Raw genomic sequence first — 1,391 nt, 5'->3', positions numbered from 1 at the left:
CCATTGGACTTGCAAACTTTATATGCCCCAACATAGGGGAATGCCAGGGCCAAAAGAATGGGAATGGGTGGGTATGGAAGTGGGGGGCGCTATGGGGGACTTTTGGGATAGCATTGGAAATGTAACTGAGGAAAATATGTAATAAAAATATTAAAAATTTAAAAAAAAGAGCTTCCTGACATAAATTCAGATTCCTAGCCTTAATCCCAGTCTTACTATGCCTTCATTCAGTGAGCTGATTAACCTGTCCAGGCTTCATTTCCCCACAGTGTTCATGTTAGTACACGACTGAGACTGATATTGAGAAGACCTCAATATCAAGTGTAGTGTATGAGTAGTAATTCTTTTATTAGTTTTTAAAAATTCAGTTAAAATAGAATTATATCACGCCCTTCCTCTTCTCCTTTCTACATTTCCTATGTCTCTACCCTACATCTACCTCCCAAATTCACAATGGCCTCTTTTCTTTAATTATTGTTGCCATATATACATTTATATGAATAAATGCATAAATACAGCCCACTGAGTTTGTCCCATGTTGCTTGCGTGTATATGTGGGTAGGACTAACAGCTGTATATTAAACAACTAACCAGGGAGTGGTAATTCTTGGAAAATGTTAAAGTGCCTCCTTATGTCTGGAAGTAACACAAGCCATTCTGAGGCAGGACAGGAAGGCAGAGGGCATGAGGAAGGGAAATGAAGACCCTTGTTATGGTTCTAGTTAAATCCCTTGCCACCAGCAAACTAAGAATTCCATCATATTAGCAACTGCTCACAATTCTTTCTCAGACATAAACCCCTGATTTTTTTCTAGCAATCTCACCAGAACCCCATTTATAAGGAAAAGGCATGTATCTACCCTTTTGTGCAGCCTTAGTGTTATTTCTGTATCAGAGAGCATCTTTAGAGAGACCTTACATAACTCTCATATTAAAAAGGGTTATTTTTCTAAATAATGTTTTGAGATGCATCTTTAGAGTCAAAATGGTACACATGGCTAAGACAATGAATCGCTTACTCTTTTGGAGAAATCAGTACTTACACTTGAATGCGTTTAATTTTTGATCTCCCTACCTTGGGATGCACCTTCCCTGACTTGGTTTTGAAGCACTTTCTTCTGAATGCCTCCTTTTATCTCATCCTTCATACTCAAGCCTATAATAAAATACCTTGAAAAATGAACATCTCTGATTCACCGAACTGTCGAGTCCTGGAAATTCTCTTCAGAGTTTAAGCTACAAACTCTAATTCGGCTAGAATCTAAGTTTCTAAAAGTGTCAAGGAATATCTCCCTTTATTGAGGGCAGTAGTGTGCAGCTGTGCTCCTGTCCTGTGTGCAGCTGTGCTCCTGTCCTGTGTGCAGCTGTGCTCCTGTCCTGTGTGCAGCTGT

Source organism: Mus caroli, chromosome 7, assembly GCF_900094665.2.
Source record: "Mus caroli chromosome 7, CAROLI_EIJ_v1.1, whole genome shotgun sequence".
Taxonomy (NCBI): Eukaryota; Metazoa; Chordata; class Mammalia; order Rodentia; family Muridae; genus Mus; species Mus caroli.
The sequence above is the reverse complement of the archived record's forward strand: the minus strand, read 5'-3'. Positions refer to the sequence as shown.